This window comes from Amia ocellicauda, chromosome 4, assembly GCF_036373705.1.
Source record: "Amia ocellicauda isolate fAmiCal2 chromosome 4, fAmiCal2.hap1, whole genome shotgun sequence".
In the NCBI taxonomy this organism is placed as follows: domain Eukaryota; kingdom Metazoa; phylum Chordata; class Actinopteri; order Amiiformes; family Amiidae; genus Amia; species Amia ocellicauda.
Genome location: NC_089853.1, coordinates 31,967,114 through 31,993,604, shown reverse-complemented (window position 1 = coordinate 31,993,604; position 26,491 = coordinate 31,967,114). Strand labels below are relative to the sequence as shown.

General features: G+C 38.7%; 1 protein-coding gene across 1 annotated transcript in view; it reads left to right on the top strand.

Moving 5' to 3' along the window:
• The window catches only part of fkbp16 (FKBP prolyl isomerase 16), a 46,300-nt gene that overhangs the window by 6,292 nt on the left and 13,517 nt on the right, over window positions 1-26,491 (top strand). The window lies entirely within an intron of this gene.

The window sequence follows — 26,491 nt, the reverse complement described above, 5'->3', positions numbered from 1 at the left end:
ATGGCGAGGTGAACCCCCCCCCTCTCCCACCCCCTCTCTTCTCCCTGCTTTTCTAGAGTCAGAGACACTGAGGATCCAATCTCAGCCCAGTGGTTTAACACAGATTGAATGCACCTATACAAATGATGCCGTCATATTTTCCCCACTCGCACATTCATCTATATGGTAATGCATGAACTCCACGGCACCGCAGCCTTTACAATGAAAAAATAGGTCAGCTAAATAGGGCAGGAGCCACTGATCTATAAGTCCTGCCTGTTTATGTCTTCACTCTAGTTATATCATAGAGGTGCAAGCCTTGTATAATCTGCTAATCAAAGGGGAGGACAGAGGACAAGCACAGAAGCAGGAGTCACAGGAAATCATGTAGATGTAAACCTGTTGGATGCTACAACAAAATTTTGTATATCTGTCATACATTATTGTGGGCTTCATATTATTGTTCTTATTTATAGGGGCAGACTGTAATGACAGAGAAAGCAGGCCATTTCATCTCTCTCTCTCTGTCTGCACAGGCACAGATTAAGCTCTATTACAGAGGCTGTACTGAGAGCACTGCAACAGCTCCCCTCGGAGCGGCCACACTGTGTCCAGTTCACAAGTGTGTTACTGCTTAGGAAATGAAACATCTGAATGAGCAATGTCACTACAAGCCAGAAACAAGTTAGTGGTCAAGTAGATAGTTAGTCCAGGTTAGTATTATATTAAATTTGTTTTTGGGTCAGCAAACGATGTGGAAACGAATTGTGGATGTCCCTTTATTATTTTGAGAAGACACCAAAAGTATGTGCCAGAAATCTTTAATTCAGATCTAGGCACTTTGACGAATGTGCTGGCAAGACCTTTCAATGATCACTTTCTAGCTATAAAGCATTGGAGTGTAACATCTGTCATGTGCCTGGAATCTGTGAGCTGTAGCCTTCTGGCTGTCTGAACAATCCTGCCCTTATGCTATTAATATGCCTTTCAATACGGGTTTTGCTCTAGTGTGAAACGGGCTCCCTCTGTTCTGAGAACAAAACAACACAAAGACAGTCAAGCAAATCAACAAGGTGAACACTGAATAAATATATGTTTTACACTTAAACATGGCTTTGTGAAATTAGAGTTTATTTGGGGTTGGAAACAAATGTTTTGAATGGGAATAACTAGCTTTGAAAGCTATTCTGGCTGGGTACTGGACAGAGACTTATTATGAACTGAAACTGCCAAAGGGACAACACTACCCAGGACCTGGGAGGTGTGGTATAATAATGGAGTGTCTGTCTTTGGAGTCAGTAAGCCTTTTGTTCATGTTGTTTAATTCAGGTGAGCAAAATCATTATTAAACCTGTTTAAATTAAACCAAAGTGTAAAGAATGTATGTACAAATAAGCTGGACTGAAGCACACAATGTAGTTTGCTTTTTTGTACTTGAGTAGCATCTGCTTCAATTTTTTCCATGAAATAACTGTGGAAAAATTGAAAGATGCAAATCAGACAAGTTATGAAGTGTATAGTTTTCTTGCTTAATCATTTGTTTCTATTTCAATACAGCTTTGGATAATTAATTTTGTGTAACATCTGGAGTATACTTTGCACCAGACTTTACCCATAACTCTTAAGCACTCAGGCTCAAAAAATGTTATGTGTCAAAGAATGTGCAGAAATATCAGGGTTTTGTATGTTTGGAATGGGTGATTGATGGACAACAGTTAAACAAACTGGAAGAGATGATATTACATTTCTGATATGCTATAATGGAATATAGTGCTGAATTGTCATGTAACACATTTAAATATAAAGCAATACCAGGTGCAGGCAGTGTCTAACGTGTGTAATGTCGAAAATGTGTTTTCCATCCTTCAGTCCTTGCCATATCAAAGACAATAAACAGTTTAGGAAGCTGTTTTTGAGGAACATACTTAGTCAGAACCCTTTTTAATCTGCATAATTTTATTCACTTGTATATCAATGTGGCATGATTTGGAATTTATGAATCATGTCCCTCCAACTTAAAAACACACACTTAAAAGGTGACCCATGCCATCACTATTCACATTGAGTGAAGGACTTACCCCTCTGACTTTTTAGAGACTCTTTCAGCACAAAAGTTCCTCAATAGAACTGACCTAGAAAGACATGAAACCTGTTATTATACACCCAGCCTAGGAAGAAGAGATACAACATGCAGGCACATATTCCCTCAGTGTCTTGCTTAGAAGAATGAATTAAGATGAAGGTACAAAGACAAAGACCATGACAGGTTGTCTATTTGGCACATCTCCATTCCGAGGCCTCCTTCCAGCTCATCAATATGAATGAGTGTAACTGAATCAGAAAAAAAAGGATTAAGGTTTAATATTGTTGCTGCCACTGTTCATTATTTCTGCCTTGAGAAGTCAGAAAAAGTAAATAAAGTCATCTCTTGTCTTTCAAAAGTCAGCAGTAATACTTCAATGGAGGGGAAAAAACATCAAAGAGCTAAACATCTGCCTACATATAAAACAAATAGGACCAATACTATGATGACCTTGACAAGTTTTCAGAAAAAGCAGGAAATTCATAGAATGTATGTCATTGTTTTGTGCTGAAAAGACAAATACATTGCAAACTAGGAAACACTGTATGTATAACTACCCACACTATTATTATTATTAATAATAATAATAATAGTAGTAGTAGTAGTAATAGTAGTAGTAGTAGTTGTAGTAATTCTCCTATGCCTACACCAGCCCTTAGCAAATACTGGGGACATTTGCACATTATATTGTATTTTGTATTGATTATGTACTTCCTACACTTTGTAATGTTTTGAAAATATTTATTGTGAAAACTATTTATTGTGAAAAGTAAAGTGAAAAGTAATAATATTGATTTTTATCATATATAGTTGAATTTAAGGTTAAAAGATTAAGGCATCTTTGTCCACACACCTGTTTCCACATATTCAGAGCCAAACTATCTATTTGCAAAGAAAACAGTTTGAGAATTAGCTGGTAAGGAGGGCAAGGATTCATAGGAATGGCAAGCAAAGAAAAGCAAGTGCAAGCATGTCACTGAGAGAGCTTGTGTTGAGAAAGAAAGGGGTTATGTGGAATATCACTATTAAAGAATTATGTTGTTTTATGATAACCCTTAACAAGCTGAATTAACATTAACTTGTAGAAAGCTGCACTGAAGAAATGAGGACATTGCTGTTCGTGAGGCTATGTCTCTTGATGCTTCAATGTATTTTCAAACTTGAATTATAATATGCTCTTACATCAGTGCAAGATTCTACAATCAGTGAGAAATGTTCAGCTCCCTCAGAGTCCAATTTCCAAATCTGTTTTTCTTCCCATCTTTCTGTCCACTGAAAATCCGACTACAATGTCTCATAAAAATGGAATTGCATAACCCTGCTTTGATGCTGCAAAGGAATTAACAATCAGATCTTGAGGGCCTTTGATCTGCAGTATAGTAACCACGACCATTTAAATATAGGCATATGACTATAGAGAGATTCTCTCTTCACTGAATTTCTCTCTCTCTCAGTTTAGGGTCATCTTACCAGTGTTTGAATGCTGCATTCTCCTGCAAGAGAGGAGGAGTGTGAACTCCTAAAGGCAAACACAAGTGAAGGAAAGCCAGAGAAATGCTCTCTGTAAAAGATCACTGCCTTGGATGATAGCCACATTAGTAGATTTTGTCATGGCATCCACGGGAAAACAATGTATTTTGTTTCATAAAGAATGATTAATGGTTAATTGATATTCAGAGGAAGAAATGTATATTGATGCACTGTCAAAATCCACAATTGGCAAACTAAATGAAATGAAAACGTACCAGGTTAAACAAATAAAGCACAGATCAGATTCAAATAAATAAAGCATTCTGCTTATCTGTATTAAGATAATACACATGCATATATGGTGACTTTGCCAATGCATATTGCCATATGTGTAGGGCACTGCTTGAAAGACCACCTTCAAGAGTTTAGTAAATAAAGCAGCTCCATCAGCCCTCTCTCACTGGCACTGACTGCCTGTGAACCTCACTGAGCTCAGCAGCTACAATGTCAGTTGCTAAGAGGATCAGGAACCCAGGGCAAAAAATCAGCATGCAGGTCTCAACAGCACTCTGTTCCTGCTGGGAGCAGTTTGTGAGATGTACGCAGGCATCCTGAATCCTGTTAGGTAAACACTGACACCTGATCCGTACTTCATGAGTGAATGAGTGGTCAAATAACAGAAAGCAGAAATAAATGAATAAAAATATATATCTTTAGCATTAATAGAGAGGAATGAACAACTTATTAAAGGGCTCCACTAGGAAAGTCTTATATAACACAACTATAACTTTTTTAAACTAAACAAAAGCAAACAATGTACAGGATTATTGTGTCTTGTGTCTCTCTTTCAGTAGTGTGTGCTATTCTGTATCAGTGTTAACTTTTGGAGACATAAGTAACATTTCACTGACTGTTAACTCACGATAGAGTATAAAGGTGCTGTTCATTAGCTCAGAAACAGCATGGACCCTGTCAAAATAAAAAACTAAATTAAATGGCACCACTAAGCCACATATATATATATATATATATATATATATATATATATATGTATGTATACTGTTGCAGTTCAGCTTGAAAGTCTAACTGCAACTTCAACTAAGTTAATCCCACAAAAAATGCAAATCCTCCATCCAGTACTGTGTTTTTAATTTGCGTTTTTTGGTGGATGGCTCATAGTTTTGATTTGATCCAGGCCTAGGTGTCATTAGCACATGAGTGGAGCACAAGAGCCACGCAGCCACTTCAGCTCAGCTGCAATAGCCTGGTCTCTGGCAGTTAGTCCTAAGTGTGAAAGGAGAAACTGAAAACATTAGATCGTGTTGCTGTGATTGAGAAAGATCCTCATTTTGGCATCTAAAATGTTACAACCAGTGAGCCACTTGTTTTGTTCCATGGCATGTGTCAATGGAATCATCACACAGTTTGTCTCTTCCAGAATTTTACCACTCAGCATATGTTTTGTATTTTAAGATGAGGTCCAAAACAAACCTCCCCTCGGGGATGGTGAATGAGTTCACTTACAAATATGTATATATAAAAATATAACACCGTCTTTCTAATACATTTCCTTTAGCGTTACACAATCCATTTAAAAAACATATTTGCAGCACAGTAGGTAGATATCCAAGGAGAGAAACAGAAAGCAGGTGAGTATGGGGTGAGGGAGGAGAACGCTCCGCAGAAACGCCTTCATGAGCTTTTCCTCTAACGATCAAGTGAGCAACAGTGAAATGCATGGGTTCCCAGTCCGCGGTTGGGGAAATGCCAGATCTGTACTGTCTGTTTCTGTGAACTTTCCCTGTGCATTTCTTCATCTCGTTTTCATATTTCTCCAAGCACCCCTGCCAAAAACACTGCCTCTGTGAGAGTATATGTCGCTCTGATGGGGTGCAGCTTGTGTGGGCTCCACCCCGAGACTTTCCATGCCAGGATCTCTGCCAACCTCACCAACACTTCCACACCCAGGGAGAAGAGTAACTAAGCAAAACAATTTAGTTTGGACATACTTTCCCCTTTACGGTAACTATATCGCCTTTTGTTCGTTCTGAATAGGCTAACAGATTGGAGAGTCTATTTTCTGGATCACACACAGTAAAGTGGCCAGCATGTAAAATAACAGATCATGATATTTATTGAGCCAGTAGCTAGGTAGCTACTTTTTAAAAGAAAACCATAAAAAGGTGTATACTGTTTTCAGTTATTTATCAGCTAAAAGAAAGCTGGATTGCTTACATTGATTGACTAAGCCACCACCTCTATTTTTACAACCATCCTATATGAAGGATATATCAGTTACAACAGGAGTCAGGGAGTGGGGGAGGTTTCAAAAAACACAAGTCACTTTGCCTTGTATGTTGCTCTACTTTAGCTGACTACAACTCTTAATATATGTTACCACCAGTTAACAATAATACAGATCAAGGTGGGAACTACACTACACAGAACAATTCCTTACATTCTAGGCCGCTGGTCATTGAAACAGTACACCTAAATCGAGGGAGTTCTGAAACCAACACCTTGTGAAATGGGTTATAAAATAATAATGTATAAATTATTATTATTTCATTAAATTTTATAAAACAAGACTTCAAGCTGGAACTGAAGCATTAAATCAGTGCGGTGTTTTGGCCCTAGAAATCTAATGAGACTGGGTCTGCACACACACAAAAAAGAGATTACCATAATGATGTTTTCACCAGCTATCAAATGTAAAAACACAGATGAAAGACTTTTAAACAAATGGTTTCCAGCTCAAAAAGTCATCTTCAGTGTTTACTATTATTATATAAAGCAGCTCTGCCTTGGCCTTTTTCTAAGGGAATCGGCCTCGCATTAGACCTGTAACACAAGTTCATTTAATCTGCAGCCAAAGGACTCAATGCTACCCGAGAATCTTATCAACTCTGCTGAGGCACAAAATCTATTGTAATTTGATACAGCTTTCAATCTCATAAACCTCTGTGTTTCCGTTGAAGAACATTTCTGGCTCATCACATGAGTTTTCCTGGAGATAGGTAGAAAAAAGGTAGAAAAGTCTCCAGATGTTACCATTAGGATTTTATCCTTTTTCATTCATAAATGTGCAAGATATTGTTTTCTTCTCTATTATTGATTTCCAAAACTTCCAGCAGATTCAAAAGACCATCACAAAGCATTACAGCCAACTGCATTTCAGATTTTAGTGATACTTTTTGACCCAGGAGACTTATGTTCCAAATCTAAAAGACCAGCATCAGGTTTTCTGCAAACAATATTTATTTCTCTCACATGAAAATGCATTTTGGTTAGTATTGCTTTACGTTTCCTGCACACAATTCTGTATATTGTCTTTTATTTTATCATGCAGTTGTGAAAAATAAATAAGTGCCTGCAAAAACTCCTCCTCCTCCTCCTCCTCCTACTACTACTACTACTAATATTGAAGAGCACAGGTTCTGGAAAAGTTAATTTTTCTTAAATATACTGGTAGAGTTCCAAGTCAGCATCACTGTGTATGCCAGCAGCTTTCCCAGCCAGGCAGCCATCAGAGCTTACTGATTTCCTATCTGTGCTGTTTATATGACAGCTGATACTACACCTACTCCCTAACTGTGGGGCTAAAGGCAGATATGGAGTCTTTTATAACATGACTGAAAGACTTTCCTATACTGTATATGCAGAGGGGCTGTGAGTTGAGAATGGCAAGTCAAGCATAGAGAGAGCAAGAAAGCAAAAAAAAAACTACAATAGTGTTATTGTTCTGCTATGATAATTAAAGGTGTTTTTTTTTTTTTACAGATTAAAGGTTCTTTATTAATCTGAGGAATCTTGAAAAGATCAGAACTGTCTCCTCCCCAGCTGGACATTATTATTTTATTATTATTATTATTATTATTATTTTTTTTTTTTTAATTTATTTCTTGGCAGACGCCCTTATCCAGGGCGACTTACAACATAAGTGCAAACAAAGTGCAAAAATACAGAGAAGTACAAGGCATCAATCATTACAAATTCAATTTGGCTAAAACAGCAATTCAAAATACATTTTACAATGTGTGCTGACACATATGAACTGGATAGTGAATCAACCGTTTGACTTCTTTTTGTCAGTTCACTTCTCTCAGCCTGCCCACAAGTCTGCACCTGCTGCGCAAAGCACTTAAAGGATGTTTTTGTTTGATAAAGGCTGTTAGAGAACCAATGGATTGTAGGCTTCCCAGTAAACACAAATTAGCCACTTCTGATTGGAAGATCCAGTTCAGGCTTCATGGGGGAAGCTACAATCAGTCCAGGTTGTGCCGGGGGAGATGATGTGGAATATGAGATCATAAGGTCACAATCGAGAGGCGACCATTCTGTCCATGTTCATTGTTCAGTATTGCGACTTCTAAGCCGAGGCGTTTACTGAAGACCCTCAAGAGAGTCAGATTTATCTGCATGGGTATGGCGATTTGCTCCAGGCCCTCTCAAGTCTCTACATAAAGATGTCTTTTCTATGTTTACTCCTCAGTTTCTTCTTAAATTCACTCGAAGTAGTACTTTTGGTTGACTTTGTCCATCCCCCTCCTTTTAGCTGCCTGCATAAGATATTCCTTTGGGACCCACAATTGACCTACTCCTCTTTGAGCTGTTGATACTAAACTTCACCACACTCCCATATCAATTCTTACTGCAGGATGGTTAAGGTAGTGTCCCAGTGCAGGAAACATTGCTTAATTAAATAGTGTAAATATGAGACAAAGCATCTACTGCCAATCTCTGTCCCCCCACCTCTGAGTGGAATCCAGCCATTTGGAGAGCTGCTTGTAAATGGTTTACATTTAAGGAAAAGTGGCATGTGCTAAATTTTTTTTCTAATTCCAAATAAGCCCTGGCTGAATTTCAAAGTGTAAAGAAAACACTAACTCTCTGAAAACTCAGGAGCAAGTGTTGCCTGAATGTGCCTGATGCTCGTTGCTCTTTTACATCAGTGCAAACATGCAGGCAGCCAAAACAACCAGCTGGTGTCAGCCTGAGGAATCCACTCAGATAAATCCTTCAAACTTCAGTCAGGGCCTTGGTCCTGTTTCCAAAGATATCCCCTTCCTCTGACAGATAGCCACTTGCTGAAGCGTTTCACCATAAGAGAAAGACATATTTATTGGCAGTAAGGTAAGGAATGTAGAATAACACCAGATTTCACTTCACATTTCATCTCCTGGAGTGACCTGCTAACAAACAGCAGACATGAGAGCCTCTCAGGGCTTCGTCTCTTTATGGATTTGCAGGAGTGACTCATAGAGGTGAATCTGAAATGTCAGGACATTCTCATCAGCTCTAGCCCTGAGCCTACTGCTTGTATGCTGGAACTATTTGTGCAAGGTGAGGTCTAGCTCCTGTGGTACTTTCCAAAGCAATATTCAATGCTCTTCAAAGTAAACAGCATTCACATGCTTGAAGGCTCCCAGCTTGAAAACCCATCAAGTGAAATCAAATACAGGTGCAGTTTACAGTCCATTTCCGACATTTTTCTATTCTCGCAATGTGGCGAGGATTCATTTGTGCAGCATTTTTTTGATAATGAACTCATCATTTTGTATGATAACATCTACCCACACATTACACCCCAGTACTTGAATGGGTTTCCTTTAGATATAAAGGAGAAAGCCTACAAAACAGAATGCTGGCATCACATTGTGGACAATGTTGCTTTTCAATTATGTGTGTCATGAGATTAGAAGTACACATTTTATCACCACCCTTTTTAGCTCCAATAAGTTTTATTTTTGAAATAGGCATAACACCAGCATAATTAGGTATATAGTATTTCTATTGTATTATATTCCAAATATCCAACAGTAAAACCAAATCAGCATCACCGCCTACCCTGAGAATGACCAACATCTCAACCCCAATGAAAAGTACCTGTTTGGTTTCTCCTGACTTGTGCGTTGAGCCTCAAAATCTTTGTGAAGTTTCCCCCCGTGCCCTGTTCTTTACTCTCAGTTTATAAAGGAGCACAAAAGTGGTTATGACAATACTGCTATAATTAGTCTTATATAATTAGTGCCCCAGATGTTGGGAGCTATGCCATGGCAACCTCAGAAGCAGCCCCTAATTAACAGTGCAAGGGAACGACAGGGCCTGCAGACCATGGGGAGACAGTGCTCGGGGCCGTGAGCATGAGAGAGATAGAGAGCGAGAGAGCGAGATAGAGAGAGAGAGAGAGAGAGAGGGAGAGGGAGAGGGAGAGGGAGAGACTATTGCTCTTCCCACTTGGGCTGATAATTGCTGGGTTAAGCGTGACAACTATACACAGGATAATTCCACAGGGTTCTTGTTTGTGATAAATATTTTGAAGGATATGAACTTAAATTAAAAAAATAAGATGTTATTTTTGTTTTGGCTGGTTAGTTCCCCCCCTACCCACCACTGGGTACTTCGACTTAAAAAAAGTGACTTCATCTGTGCTTTCCGCCTCCTGCTTTCACGGACTCAAAGTGCAGTATATTATATAGAACATTGGATCAGAGACTGTCCATAACAAGGCTGTGGCATATAACTAGAGACAAAAAAGCCAGGAAAGAGACCCAGTCAGAAAAGCTGAAGATGTCGCCTTGCTTCACTTTTTCAAGATTTTCTTTTAAACAGGAGAGAAATCAAAACACTTTTACTGGGTCTAGTTACTCAAAGCTTGGGAATCATGTTGTAGAATATTTACATGTTTAGTATTTGTCAGTTAGGTTCATAAATATTTGGACAAGGACACAATTTTCATAATTTTGGCTCTGTAAACCACCACAATAGATTTGAAAGGAAACCATCAAGACCTTAAAAAAGTCTTGGGTTGCTTTCGCAGTATGCTTTGTGTCATTGTCCATCTGTACTGTGAAGCGCCATCCAATGAGTTTTGAAGCATTTGGCTGAATCTGAGCAGATAATATAGCCCTAAACACTTCAGAATTCATCCTGCTGCTTTTGTCAGCTGTCACATCATCAATAAATACAAGGCATAACATGCTTCACAGATGAGGTGGTATGCTTCGGATCATGAGCAGTTCCTTCCTCCATACTCTTCTCTTCCCATCATTATGGTACAAGTTGATCTTTGTCTCATCTGTCCATAGGATGTTGTTCCAGAACTGTACAGGGTTCTTTAGATGTTTTTTTGGCGAACTCTAATCTGGTCTTCCTGTTTCCTGTTTACATCTTGTGGTAAACCCTCTGTATTTACTCTGGTGTCTTCTCTTGATTATTGACTTTGACACAGAGGAGGGTGTTTGACACCTGGAGGGTGTTCTTGATCTGGCTAACTGTTGTGAAGGGGTTTTTCTTCACCAGGGAAATAATTCTTCTGTCATCCACCACAGTTGTTTTCCGTGGTCTTCCAGGCCTTTTGGTGTTCCTGAGCTCACCAGTGCGATGTACCAAATAGTTGATTTAGCCACACCTAATGTTTTTGCTATATCCCTGATTGGTTTGTTTTGATTTCTAAGACACAACTGAAGGCAAAATGCCCCAAGAACAAGCAGGATCTAAAAACAGCTGCAGTGCAGGCCTGGCAGAGCATCACCAGGGAAGAAACCCAGCATCTGGTGATGTATATGGGTTCCAGACTTCAGGCAGTCATTGACTGCAAAGATTTGCCACCAAGTATTGAAACTCACATTTTAATTAATGATTATATTAGTTTGTCCAAATACTTTTGAGCCCCTAAAATTGGGGGGACCACATATAAGACTTTTTAAAGGTCTTAATTATTTCCTTTCTAATCCATTGTGGTGGTGTACAGAGCCAAAATGTTGAAAATTGTGTCCTTGTCCAAATATTTATGGACCTAAGTGTATTTGTCAGTAGTTATGGCTCCAAGTTCTTTAATGAAGTCCTTCTGTGCTACCTATTGTCAGCGAGTTAGGCCTCAGTATTTGTTTTTAGGAGCACTGAGGGATTCTTAAGGGCTGGAGCTATTCTTTAGCACATTTTTAAGTCACCCATAACACAATGTCCTACTGACAATAAGTACAATATTATTTATGGGATTAAAAAAAACACTTAGAGAAAAAACTAATCAATAAAATACTGAACTATTAAACCAAACTGGCCTCCCAAGGTTGTTCTAATAAATACTGTATGAGCATCAGATATATGAGGGTGGGGGGAGGAAGAAAACTACAGGTAGATTTTCAGAAAAAGGGAATTCTCACTTGCCCATTGCATTGTCATTCAAAATAGCTGAGGTCAGCAAAAGGGCCTAAGTTGTGCAACATTTTCTCTAGAAATCTATAAAAAGCCTATTAAACTGTATCACCGTGGCACTTGAGTTTGATGTACCATTATATTGCTGCTGACAATATGTATTTTCATCTACTTTATTATCAGGACGATCGCCGCTTTGCGAAGAGTTATAACGTCTGAGGTGAAATCGCGAACAGGAAAGCGCACTTGCAGCACGGGCGGGGCCATAGACGTGCAGTTTAAGGGTGTGATATTCCAGGAACAATTGTAGCTGAAGAAGTTTATGGTAATGCTGAGGCTGAGTTTCTCCTCATTCATTGCCTCAGGCTCTCTCTTCCTCTACCATAAAGCCCCTTCCGTTCTTGCTGCTGCTTCCACCTGTTCCAGTATGCCAGTGCATACTGGAATAAAAGGGATTCTCAAACAAGATTACAGATAAATAAACAAAGCAGCATGCTCAAGTCTTTGTAGCTGGAGCTCAGTGTAAACTGGGTAAATCATAAAATGCTTATATTAAGTGAAGCACTTTAATGGTCCCCCACACTCCAAATTTGTTCATTCTTGATTCAATGAGAGCCTCCCTTTAAGAGAGTGCTCCTAATCTCAGCTCGTTACCTGTATAAAAGACACCTGGGAGCCAGAAATCTTGCTGATTGATAGGGGATCAAATACTTATTTCCCTCATTAACATGCAAATCAATTTATAACTTTTTTGAAATGCGTTTTTCTGGATTTTTTTGTTGTTATTCTGTCTCTCACTGTTAAAATACACCTACCATTAAAATTATAGACTGATCATTTCTTTGTCAGTGGGAAAACATACAAAATCAGCAGGGGATCAAATACTTTTTTCCCCTCACTGTAGATAAGCAACTTGTGCTTATGTTAATACCATGCAGCATTTCGCTCTAGATCCCTTGTCTTGGGCTGTGATTTGATGCGATTTAAAAAGCACAAATTTCAAAACCAATCTGAGTTCCTATTTGCATCCCCTAATGGTCTGCTTACATTAGATCACATGAGAGTTACAGGCAAAGAAAGAAAGAGGCTGTCATTATTACTTAACCATGTTTTTGCGATTTGCCTCACTAAGGGGAATCAGCAAGTCAAGGTTCATCCCCCAAGGCAAAGCTGTGCATTCACTCTTCCTTAACGGCACTTAAAACAGGTTGATGGTGGAGCTGATTTCTGGGGACCCATTATCAGCCAGTTTGAACATAATGATGCTTTAAAGGGACGTGTTTAGAGCAGAAGAATAAAAATGATACAGAAAACTGATTTTAAATAGAAGCTGCACTGATGCTAGGAAACACCAACAACATAGATAAGTTTTTAAGGATGGAATGCATTTTCAAGCAATTTTATGGAAGCTGAGATCCTTCAAAATGTAGCCAGACTGATAGAATTGTTTTGAATCTAGGAAATTCACAAGCCTCTGAGGAAGTGAATTGTCTGTTGGCTTGTTTTTTTCTTTAAATATACTTACATTTAAACAATCAGTTGCTCTCTCCCGGTTGTTTGCTCCTCCAGTGTATTACATTTTTATCAGTTCCTGGAAATAATGTAACCTTTCATTTAATATACTAGATAGAGAACTTCTAATAAACGCAAATAAACAAATGTAATTTGAATTGCAATAGTCATTAACAATGTTGCTTGACCCAGGTCCGATATAGACAACAGCTCAGACATTCTATATTCACATTATACCCCAAGCACCACTAATAATAATAATAATAATAATAATAATTATGATTATTATTCATTTATTAGCAGACGCCCTTGTCCAGGGCAATACCAAGTGCAATAATACAGTGCAGTTCAAAGCATAATACATTTTTCCAATTTCCAATTTACACAAGTGTATACGAGAGTAAGCGCCGGAAGGATAATAATGTAGATAATAATGTAGTGCAAAGAATATATGACATATATTTATCTTGTTTATCTTTGTTTGATGTAAAAATGCAGTACATGCTAGAAACAAAAATGTCAGTGTATCACCAAGACATAACTTTAACTGCAACATGGGCGAAACATTCGGAAACATTTATTGAGATTTAATTAATTAATCTATTTATTTGATATACTCTTTACCAAGAAGCTGTATACGTGACCATTAATTGGGGTATCCTCCTTTTATACAATTACTATTACTACTATAAAAAGTGCTTTACAGCCATCTGCAGGAAACAATAGACCTATCCATGGGAATATGCAGGCGGGAAAGGAAATTACATTAACAATTTATAAGTGCTTCCATTCCAATTGTGGGAAAACCAGTACAGGTTGAATGAGCATTCTGGCATATCTGATGAGCATGAAGAATGTGAAGCCCATGGACATGTGCACTAAATGCCATTTCCATTATCATGAGTTTTGACTTCCTAGGCCCACCATCCTGTATTGATTTCCAATAGCGCTTGCATGCATTGCCAGAGGAGATCCAGCACTCAGGTGTAAGAGCAGGAGAAGGAGGTGGCTGGAGAGTGAGAACATGACAAAGACCCATATCACTATGAGGGGAGTAAAAGTCCCCTCTCAGAACATAAAGCTACAGTATATTACTGTTGGAAACTGAGTTTGGATTTGGTTCTGTTCAGGGAAAATAAATATCCCAGAAGATTACTGTGGGAAAGCAACTGTTTCTGCATAATCGAATGTCAAACTTCACATCTGAGTGTGTCTGCACACGCCTGAGCATGTAGTGGCTACTGTAACCCACTGCGGGTAGCCTGAGGGTGGAGATGCAATTAATTTAAATGACTGAGAAGGCCAGCTACAGATTATACAAGACTTTTGAAGACTTCTGCCCAAGGCATTACAGCGATTCTCATCTTGGTCCCAGCTGCTTTCTTTATTATTAAAATGTGGGCCCTAAAATAAAACAATAAACCAATAACAACAACAATAATAATAATTAAAAAATAAAAAATATAAAAAATAATAAAAGCTTTTATCAGATATGATGAACAAAACCAAGCAGCTCTGAGATCTTAATCTTACTGATTTCCAGCACTCTGGGCAGTAAATTAAATACTCAACTGGAAAGATAACTTGATATTGGTTTCTGAGCTATGACCCTAGGGAAGAATTATTGGATGTTAGTGAAATACTAGTCTGATAAGGTCCAGTCATCCAAACTAGAGCAATCAAAACCAGAAAATACCCTTCAGGTAATTTATTATACACACAACAGTACACACCACTTTCAACGTTAAACTAGGTTTACATATGGCTCCATTACATGTATATGCATAGAGCAACACTATCCAGCCACGCCGCTCAAGTACAGCGTAAGCCATCATCTCCGTGGCAACTATTCTCAGGGAGAATTTCCAGTCATTTCCATTGTTTAATTATGTTACTCTCAGATACACAGCAGAAACTATTACGTCAAAAGACAAGGAATGTTACTTATCCTTGTGGTGGCTTTGTCCTTTATAATAGAAAGGTTTCCATGAAAAAATTAAATGGAATGAGTCAGCTGTGGAAAGAACAATAAATGTGCAAGCACAGGAGGAAATTAAAAATTAGAGCAGTGTTACTGTTTGTGAGGTAAATGGATACAGTCAATGTGGTAGACGCAGAGCCTCCACCCGAAATGACAGAGAGGGATTGATTTTTTACACAGCAGCACAGCCAAGTGCCAGTGAATATATCTGGTGCCCATTATGTACGAACCTAATGCACTGTGAAAACAAATTCACCGCGTCTCAAAAGTTAATGAATGTACATTCCACTTGATTAACTGCTATACACATTTACTCAGGAATTTGGGGCCACTGAAAAACAACGACAAAAATCTGGAAAATGAGCGAACTCTTCTGCAAAACAAGTTCTGAAAACACATGTTCCTTTTTCGCAGGCAGTGAAGTCCCTGGAAAATATTAACTTATTTGTGAACTTATCTACTATAGAGGTCTTTTAATATTTCAAAAACAAACACAATGAAGTAAATCTATGTTTTTCTCAGTCTAGGTTATGGACAAAATAAAAAATACACTGTTGCAGCTACAGAAATTGGCTGAGGCCCATGAAGCAGAAATGGCTTATGATTTGAAAAATGCTCAGCAGCACTCAGCTGTTGATTAAAAAGGGAAGGTCTTTATTTAATGGCTGTACACTTGTGCATTTTTCATCCACTGCCTCCTTCATCAGGGTAATGAGAGTAGCTGAGCTTGTTGGCAAAGCTGAAAGACCTCTATAAACAGCATAAGAAGACCTTCACAGTCGCCTTTTAGTGAATGAAGAGCTACTAAAAGATTCTCGGAATAACAACGACAATCACAAATAAAAACTCAGTTACATTGTTTTATAAAATCATCCATCACTGAGTAAAAATAAGACACCTCTAGGTGGAGAAGATTCAAATGTTTACTCATTACTCAGACAGGAAGTGCTGTGACATACATCCTAACATCCATGCAGTCTGGAGATTGTGAGCAGTGATCTGACACAAACAACCACAACTCTGTGGCCTGGCTTACCAAGTGTTGTCCCTTAATGTAATGTCCCCAGGCTTGACCTTTCTATTGTCCCACTGTTTACATGGCACTGACACGGGGTCCTTCAGAGCTCTGTTCTGACACCCGATCACAGTCACTGTTAAGGAACAGGTGGTGTGTGTGAGAAAAACTTCACTCGGCTAAATAGTAACTGAATACTGTGGGGACCAAGCCTCTGCAAATAATCACAAGATACCAGCTTGGGGGATCTACCAGATTCACAAATCAAATTACAAAATGAGAAGAGAAGTATCTATGTATAACAGTGTAGCAGCTTGTATCTTTGTATACTGCTGATCAATCAATCAAAAAGAAAGACCGTAAAGATACAATCAGCTCTGGTTTATCCCCTAAGTAAGTATTTCCTCTGGTGCTGTGTTTTCAGACTTCGCAAATTGAACGTAAGGAGTTCCACAGAGTCACAGCTTTACAAGGCCGAAGGAGGGCCCCAAAGCAGTTAAAACAACACCTTGTAGAGGCCATGACGCATGGATCTGGTTTCACAAGGTGTCAGCTATTTTCCAACAAACCACAGAGTTTTCACATCTCCACAGAGCAAGTTATCTGTACATCTGGCCAGCGGGCTTTTGCAGTGCCATTGGCGACCCTGACATGAGCCCAGTCCCTCGGTCAGAGCGATGATAGGCGAAAGCCAACAGGAGTGCAAAATTTCCTGTAACTCCTTTCAAGATTTTCTCGGGCCCTCCTTGTCGACCCCTCAGCTGCTCCACTAGACAGGCCCAGCAGCCCCCCTTACCTGTGCCTGAGTGTTGCTGCGAAAGTAGAAACTCTCAGTTCTCTTTCTGTCGCGCCATGCTCTGTTCGCAGTTTAACAAAGCCTTACTACACCTAGGGCAGAGCAGGCCTTTTCTCATCTACCTGGCAGCTTCATGATACTTTAAAAGAACTGCCCCTTTTTACAGGAGACTCACTGATCTCTCATTACTTTTTCCAGACTAAAAAGCCAACAAATGATAAACCGCTAACATGTTCAATTTAATGTTACACTCCAGAACCAATATATATATATATATATATATATATATATATATATATGTTTAGTGTGTAAAGTGTATAGCAGGCAGTGAAAATAATAAGTATTTTTTTAACTGATATTTTTTAAATCATATTTTATCACATTACTTAAACAATGTTTTTACAATCGGTCAATGGAAACTGTTCAGTCATTTTAGATTCATATGTTTTCATCAATGTAGATGCAATGAATCATGATTCGCATAAATTAAATTGTCATTTCATTGTATTGTTCAATTTGTTGTACCTGGTCTAATTCTCAGAACCAAATATTACATATTATTACAAAAATATTATTTAATTTATATTTTAAATGTTCAATGGCTGTTGTGCTGATCTGTGACCAAATTGGTCAAGAGGGAAAAAAATATTGCCTTGTTGGATTTTGCCAATTGGTTCATGCAAACAAACAAACACAAACCAATCCACGTAACAAAAGATGGGCTTCAATGTAACCTTGTTGTCAGATGATCTGATATTTTAGTGGAAATGTGGCAGCTTAAAAGAAAGCCTGTCTGCGTTTTTTCTTTATTTTCTCTGTGACCCCTGACTTGTTTGGCTGAAAAGATTAATCCACACTTCCCTGCATTGACCACATCCATTTAGCTACTTGTTTTGCAAGACTGATCCATATAAGCTCTCTGACAAGAATGATCTGATTTGATCCGATAGGTTTCTTGTGTCGGATTTAGAATGAGAAGTTTATTTGTGTATGTCGTGCTTACGGATGATTTCAGCAAATCATGCTTTCAACGGGATTTAAATAGACAGAACGTTCTGGTAATGGGCCCTGGCACTACAGAATAATACAGAGAATAATTCAAATTCTGTTGAAATTTAAAAGAGAAGGAGTGCAGTGTTTCAGTTTCCGGATTAATAGGGAGATTCAAAGCTTTGTGTTCCCCCGCGGGATTTGCTCCTGGTTTTCAGAAAGTAACAAAAGTATGGTTGGTTGTTCGTTCCACAAATCAGTGACAGAAATTTTAAAATAGAGTCCTACAAATAACAAATGACAGCATCCTACAAAAAACACTTTGAACATCAAGACAAAAAATAAAGTTGGAAATGTATTTAGCTTAATGAAGCTGAGTTCCCAAACCCTCCCCTTTCTGAGCTTCTCCTTGTGCCTGACAAACTGGATTTGTAATCATCTCATTAATTAATGATCTTATCTCATCACCCAGCCAGAAAATACCAGCCTCACCTTGATCAAATCACACTCACAGCTGGAAGGCTGCCAAAAACAGCCTATAGAACAGCTCTACCAATTACGATCAACAGAGATATGAAAAGAGAGCTGCATGTATACTCTATATGCCTTGCAGTGAAATGCATGTATCTTGTAACAAGCACACAGTTTCTCATTATTTAACATGATCTGAGCTGGGAGTCTTCTCAGTGACAGCCACACTTAGAACAACCTTTATATTTGTTCGGTCTTCACATGTAAAGAAGTATAAAAGAAGCAGGTGTTTCATTTTTGTTTTGTTAGGTTTTTTTGTTAGTTTTGTTTTTTGCTGCATTAGCCTTGTGTCTCAGACTCTGGGGTCATATTTCATTGGCAAAGCTTCTGTATTTTGGGATGTGTGAATGTGAGGGGCTGAGTCACATGGTTTAGGTTCCTCTTTCAGCTCCTAATCTACCCCCAGGGCTGCTCTTGCAACGGCTCCCACTTGGAGAGCTTTGTTTTATTGAAGTGGAGACCAAGCCTGTTTACCACCCCAGTTCTTAAAAATGTCCAGTTAAATCCATATGAAAATCCTCATGAAAAACTCTTCTTTTCACGTGTTTTCTTTCTTTGACACCCCTCCCCCCAAACAAATAAATAAAATTAAAATTAAAATAGCACCCAGCAGCAGGCATAATGGTCAATAAGAGTTTTTCACATATGAATCCTGTTCACCTCTCAAACACCAGAACATTATTGAACAAGTGACTTGCTTAATTGATGTAACCCATGAGTTCCCAGTCTTAAGTAAATTATGATTCATGGCGAACTAAAACTAACTCTATTAAACAAACTGGACCGGAGCTCTCCAGACCACTGATGGAGTGGATCCCAGGGATTGAGCTGCTAAATATTTACAGAGTCACAGATGTGGCTGTTATTCCTGGCCTACTGGAAATCTACTCCAGCCAATCTTGCTTAGTGTGAACGGCAATAATAAAAGATAACCAGCCTCCCTCATAGACTGGAGGAGAAATAACAGCCAGTTAATAAAACTGGAACAAGTAGCAGCCTTTGTGGGTAATCTCCACTTACCCTGAAACCTGCAAGTCTGATCATCCCAATATACCCCTCCAAATGAGACTTACTGCCTGCATACAAAGCACTTAATTCCAAATGTCTCCTGTGACTTTAATATGTTAATAGCCTCTATTTGATGCATAGTTTATGAGGAGCTTTTTTCTATACCTCCTTGATAAAGGCTGGACTGGACACCGGGTGTACATGCGCACGTCACTGTTCTTTGTCCCAGAGCTCATTTATTCAGAGCCTGTAACTGTGAAGCCAAACTGACAAGGAGTAACTACTGCTATGATCTGGAAATGACTCATTTTTTTATTATTTTTTTATTTATTATCAGAAAGAGGGGATTAGTCTTCGCTACATGGAAAAAAACACATGACACATAAGGTGTCCTGAACAGAATGATAGCTGAAGTGATTCATAGTTCAAAGACCATTAAATTCAGTCTCTGTAGGTCACTCTCAGCCAATCTATGGTTATTTAATCTGATTGCTAAACCCTCAAACCAGAAATGTTAAGGGATGAGAGAGGAAATGAGTCTTTTGATGAAGGTCTCTGGGCTCATTAAGTGGTTCTAAGGACTTCAATTTGTATTTTCAGAATTGTATTTTTCTTGTTCACTGTATTATACGGAGGGATTTTAATTTGTCTTTAGTGCTATTCAGCACAGAAGCTGTTCTGAAGCAGTATGTTATGTTCACAGAACTGGAATGCAGGATGAAGTTACATTAATGACTGGTGTTTCTCCTCTAAAAGGAAATAGCCTTTACTTTATCCCACCTCTTTAATAATGCACTACAGTGCTGTCAATGGCAAAACGATGTGATTCAGTAATGTGTCACCGTGCACCAAGTATTTCTTTTTTGGCTTATCTCACAGCCCTGGATGTCACCTTTCATATACAGAGCCTAGTCATCACGAAATAAGTGATGCTGCTTTTGACTGGGCCAAGAGAGGTCTTGAACTGTACAGTGTGGTCTCAGCATAACCTGGTTGGATCTTATTATTAGGTCTGTAATGGCATTGGTTGAGAACAGCACTGAGTGTGGAAGGAGCTCTGACTGGAACCTGCTGGCAGGAACAGATTGTGAAAGCACAAAATATGCTTCAGAACACCTTGATTTGATAATAAAATGGCAATGTAAGAGCCAACTATCTGGTATTGGCCAATATTTTTTTGGATTATATTACAATTCATATCCATTGGGATTTGCAACATATTATAACAGAACAGAATCCTCAAGATAAATATATAGAGAAGTAGAAAATCTGTGTAGCCTATATGTCTAGGAGACTCAAGTCCGTTACAAAAAGAATTATGGAGCAATCATCAAATCTCATACAAAGAGGTCTGGATTGTTGGACCTCGGCTTTGGTTCTGAACCAAAGTAATATGAATGGATTTCAAGTAAGCCTGGTTCTTTTAAATTTGGAATTAGTAGAAGGAAATGGTCTGAGGTATGCACACCATGAGAGAAGACAGGCCTAATAGTCATCAATAAAAAGTAGATTTCTCTAAAACTGGGCAACCGCTCACAGAGACAACTTTAAATATATCATTAATGTCTTCGCAAAGACAAGCCAAGATAAACCCTGCTGTATGAGCTTTGTGTTTTTATTCTTCTTCATTGCATTTCCACTGCCATAATAATACTATCAGTTCAGCCAAGCCCTGCTGAAACACACAGCCCTAGCAGGCCTTGCACTCCAGATCACAATCAATCATGTTGTCATCCCTCAAAAGCTTTCCCCACACTAGAATAGAAAAAGGCAACAGCTTTATAGGGAGGTATTTGTCGACCCCCACCACCACCAACACCACCACCAAAAAAAAAAGCATGTTCATCAGTTGCTGAGGGTGTTCATCCCTGTGAAATATCTTACACTCATTCACCTCTGGCACAACAGGTGTAAAGTCTTTCCGACAATATTTGTTATTTACTGTCTGGGACTCAACAGAGCATGACATAAAACAATAACGATCCTAATTTCCTGCTGTTGGCCAACTTACATAGGCTGGGGTGACTTGGAAGAAAAAAAACAAATAGGCCCATAATGTTTCATAATGCATGAAATTTGTGGTAGAAAAACTATGGACATATTGCTCAATAGCACTTCAAGTCCGTTCTGTCTCCTTTTTGGGAAAAGCCAAGCATTGACTTTGGTACAGAACATTTTCTATACCAGAACGCAAGCCGTTACATCTCGGGGCTTATCGGGAGGGTTTATAAATAATGAGTAACATTATATGTCTTCAGGGAGTGTCTTCTTCACTTAAATGACAAAGGATTCTAGACACCCCTACTTGTTAGAAACCTACACTGACTGTTATAATATCAAAGATTAAGAATAATTAAACTAAATCCGTTCTGTCAGTGGGGATCGTTTGTTTCTGCTAATTACTTTAATTGATATATAATTATCTCCATTTTGGAGCCAACTGCCTAATGTGGTTTGAAGCGCACTGTCATACATTAGGTCAAACACACCTGTTTATGCGCCATTTCCTCTTTTTTAGTTCATTCCCAAAATATACTAATCAACACCATACATCGATCTTTCTCCCACTGACCTCTCTGTGTAACCTTTTGACTGAATTCTGATATTTGATTCAATGAGTTCACCTGCATATTTTAAATGGATATAAATTCCCTGTGACAAAGGAAAGGTGAAAGGGCAGCTTAATACTCTAACCTGACACAAGTGCACAGTAATTGGGGCTGCCCTAATTATATTACAGACATCAAGGGTCCAGTTTAAATCGTTCAAACACTGACTGACCAAGACAAGACAGAAATTTTACAAAGTACAAAGTACTCCACACGGTATCAAGTTAAGTAAATAATTGGGTAAAGAGCAAGAGTTCACTCCCAATTATGGTACAGATATAGGTTGTAATTTTCTAAGAAAAAGTATATACCTGTAGCCATTAGAAAAACAGGAAAGACAACAATAACTTTTTAACTTAGTAACAGGCCTTAAAAGCAAATGTGGCAGTAAATATTACTTTTGTGTTTACTGATACCAATACAAATCCCCGGGCAACCATTTTTAATTGTAAATTATATGTGGAAAGACTGCAATCAATGTTCTCATTAAGGCCTATTTAATAACAATGATCAGGTACTTTTTTATCAACTTGTGTCACATAGAAATGGTTAGAAGGTTTTAACTCTACCAACTTATAAATACATCTTTTGGGGATAATGTTTCTTGCCACTGCCTTACCACACTTTCGACCATTTTACTGCAATTTGTCACAGGTAAAGCACATAACAGACTTTTTCTGGTGATTCTGCTTAGGTAGTTTTCCCAAAGCAGTTGGAAGAAAGCACCTGAAACAGCAGCCATAAAGATTCAGTGAAGACAGAACAATCTGTGGAATCTTTTTAATGTTCAAGACAGGATTATGATAAAAGGAAATGGGAAATTCACACAAATCCCTGGTCACCTGAAGCAAGAGGTGCTCTTTAAAGTGGTACAGATGGGAGAGAAGAGCAGAGATGTTCTACAGGAACGAATCAGGAATTGCTGAAGAACAGCTGTTCTGGATCATATACAATTTCTCTCCTATTTTACCTTAGCTTTCATCTGCCTGACTTTTGTATTCAATCCCCTGTGGTTGGGTTCAACCCCTGGCACCTCTCTCTCTCTCTCTCTCTCTCTCTCTCTCTCTCTCTCTCTCTCTCTCTATTCAATCCAGTGCATTCTGGGATAAGAATCAGACATTCTATAGTGTAAGGACTCACAGTCACATTATCTCACATGGAACTCCCAAATATTGGCATCAGAAATGGCCTGATTTGGTTATTTGTTTGATGGATTGGTTTTACACAAATGGCAGACAGACCAAGACTCTCAGACCTGCATACCACTTACCCTCCTTCCTCAAACTGACTTAAGACTTCCTACCCTAGCATTAAAGCCTTGTGGTCTTTTGAAATTTGGTATACAACAGTTGAGTGATCGAACTTTCATTTTTCTAACCAAAGTAACACTCGAAGCCCCCCTCCCCGGACTGACAGACCCACATCCCTGGAAATCAATCTCCCAGACTTGGGCTGTTTGGAAATGACATTGCCAGCTGTCACAATTACTGGGCAATCTGTTTGTCTTTAGGCCCTCTTTCCATAATACAGACATTAATTATTTTATAAAAACAAGTGTTAGTGAAATGGAGGGGCCCTTTCTCATCCAGACCTGTCAGTTACCTTAATCTCCATCAGAAAGACCACCAGTGTATAGCACCTGGGAGGATACCTGATTATGCTACATTCACAATGTTGGCAAAAACGAAGATGACAGTTAATGCATTTCCAGTTGTGAGTTGATTTGTATTGAAGATATAATATGCTCTCCTAAAACAAAACAAAAAACAAAACAAATGCTATGACTAGAAATGTGTGTAATCTCTCTCTTTTTTTGGGCAAATTGTATTAATTGTTCCCAACATCATTTAAAAAATCAATAGAGGAAAAGTGCATGTTTAGAAGCAGCTTTTATTCTGTAATAAGTAACCCCTTTACTGTACATAGTAATTTTCTAACTGGAATTGCTTCAGATGGCTGAAACACCAAATCATCACGCTACTTTGTGGCAACGCAAAAGCATGGGAACTATGTCGTTTACATTATGGAGATCCTGGAGCTTGCATGCGTCATCCTTCCTGTAAACCAATTTTGTTCTTCAAACGTTTATTGATCAGAGAGAGCGGACTCAGAGGATGAACAACAATAAAAAGCTTTTATGGCAGGATAAGTACACTATGGAGTTATATGGTCATATGATCTTGTTGTTGTTTTTTTCTCACCTCCAGTCACAAAAAAATTAACTGCTTTCCCTACCCTCACTCACACAGTGTAGCACACCTCAAGGCAGTCCTGTTTATGAAAAAGCCTTGCTGTACATCTTAACAATCCCTAGAGAGAGTTTAAGCACTATTACAAACAGCCTGTGCCTGTAGGTAGCTCAAACACTTGGATACAGAATGTCTTGTAATTGGCATTAAAAGACCTCGAAGGAGAGCGCAAGATAGAGACAGAGACAGAGACAGAGTATGAGACAGAATCTGTGATGATGCTTTCAGTGTATAAAGCCAATATATTTCTCAAAACATAAACTAACCAAACCCACACTGTTAATATAGCTTTGAAAAGCAGGGATGTTTTAAGGTTGAGTAAATGAGGGCTCTCGTCGGCAGTGACACACAGAAGCCATTGCAGGATTAATGTTATGATGACACAGTGAGTTGAATCAGCAGGCCCACTCAATCAAAGCAGGAAGAATGTGGCATCTTACGCTGGGTGATGAAGTGGCCAGATATAAATGACTCCCCCAAGATGTACGCAGTGTAATAATGGGATTCTAACTGGCAGACTTTTCCTTATTTCTAATAACATTCTACAACAACAACAAACGGCCCAGTTTATGCTAAGAATAATAACCCCTTTCACAAAACACAAATAAAGCAGCATCCATAAACATTGCATTCATGCGGTTTTCCTTGACTTCAATCACAGTCCCTCAATTATTTTCAAAGGATAACAATACAGCTTATTAAGACCACACAGAAAAGTCCCTCAAGTGGAAAACATTATATGTTAATTGGGGGATCTAAGCCTTACTCGACTAAATCTGTGTATTTATTTCACATCGATGTATTCTTTCCATCAAGATTTGATATTGTAATCGGTCCTCCAACATATGTTAGTCACAAAAATAAAATACACATATTGCCTCTATCATGTGTAAGGTTTAATACAGAATGTATGTTTCTTGCGTTCACCATCTGGATTCAGTGACCATGTTTCTCAGTGGTGTGGATTTAGAGCAATCACTTGATAAATCAAATCATGTCCACAAATCATAACCCATTTCAGATTATCTTGCACTTGCTATATATTTTTTCAATTTCATGTAAATACCCTAAAACCAATATTCGCCAACATTGCAGTGCATTTTAAATGCTTTTGAAGAATCTCAATGGCAGAGAAACATAACTTGCAATGTCAGTGTCAGAATCAAACAGCCTTCTGACCAGCTAGCGAGAAATGTTGGCCTTTCCTGTGTGTACACAAGTTACATTTAAAGATACAAGGTGGAGAACATTTGGTTATTGTTCACAGAGGTTGCTGTCACTTCTGTGTAAACTTTAATTGGCTGGTGGTGGCGAGTGGTGATTGTGCCCTGGGGATATAAAGAGCACAGCTCCCAAGAAGTGATAGGATTAACAGAAACTGTGGTCAGAAACAGAGGAGACTCAGACAGGCTGGTTTGTCTGGTGTCGCCGCCACCCTAATAAACTGACCACAGTGTGCGAGACACTGTGCTAAACATTTCACACTTGATAATCGGACTGACATGCAGGATTATGGTCGGTGCATGACGCAACCCACGCTCCCTCACAGATTGCCTGACATTCACATGCTTTTGCTTTTATGTATTTTTACACATTCTAAATATATACACATACACACACACACGAAACCCCAACTCCTTAGTCATTCCAAAAAACGGTGGTTCATAAACAAAGGGCTTAATCTGAAATGTTAAATTAATAGGAAGTCAATGGATTTAACCCAGGCCAGGATCCATTTTGTACGCGAGTACAAATCCAGCATAATTCAATGCATCTTCTTGAGTGATGAATTCCATGAATGCCACATTTTTCTGCAGGGCAGAGGATCCCATACTACAAAAAACAAGAATGGGCAGATTACAGTGTGGAGTCTGGAATATACTACTACTACCAACCCTGTGTCTGAACTGATGATGCAGAGCTGTCACACAAACACACAGTACTCTTTCACAAGCATTTCTACTGACGCACTTTCAAAAATCCATGTAGTCTCTGAGGCAGATTGATCCACGAGGCCGGCTTGCGTTTCACACAGTTCCTTCCCATCACAGATCACGGCCTGGGTTAAATCAAATCTTCAACTCATGTGGCAACTGCCAATTACCTTCCCA